The sequence below is a fragment of the Limulus polyphemus genome, unplaced genomic scaffold (assembly GCF_000517525.1).
Source record: "Limulus polyphemus unplaced genomic scaffold, Limulus_polyphemus-2.1.2 Scaffold1649, whole genome shotgun sequence".
In the NCBI taxonomy this organism is placed as follows: Eukaryota; Metazoa; Arthropoda; class Merostomata; order Xiphosura; family Limulidae; genus Limulus; species Limulus polyphemus.
In genome coordinates this window covers 146,925-147,425 of record NW_013667259.1, presented here as the reverse complement: position 1 = coordinate 147,425, position 501 = coordinate 146,925, and positions in this window count along the sequence as shown.

Genomic DNA, 501 nt, shown 5'->3' with positions numbered 1-501 from the left:
ATTTTCAATAAGCAATCCTGAAAAATATTTGGGGGTGCTTAACTTTTTTCCAGGTGTTTTTTTTTCTTTTTTTTTAAAGTTAAGCACAAAGCTACACAATGGGCTATCTGTGCTCTGCCCACCACGGGTATCGAAACCCGGATTCTAGCGTTGTAAAGCCGCAGACATACCGCTGTGCTACTGGGGGGCGTTTTCCAGGTGTATAGATACTGTGTAAGTAATATTGTTATAGTTGATTGTGATTTCATAATTCAAGCCGAGTTTGTAACATTTATTGACCAATACTATGCAAATATAACAAGCAAGATTTCGAAAGCTCATGATAATGATTAATTAAAAATGCAAGTTTATAAGAATGCTGCTGCTGGGTTTTAGTTTTAGTAATAAAACGAAGCCCACTTTAACAACATTTTAAATTAGATTACTCTGGAAACATTGATATATAGCAAAGGTTAAAAAAGCTAATTTTGTTTATAAAACGATAAACATATACCATTGTAT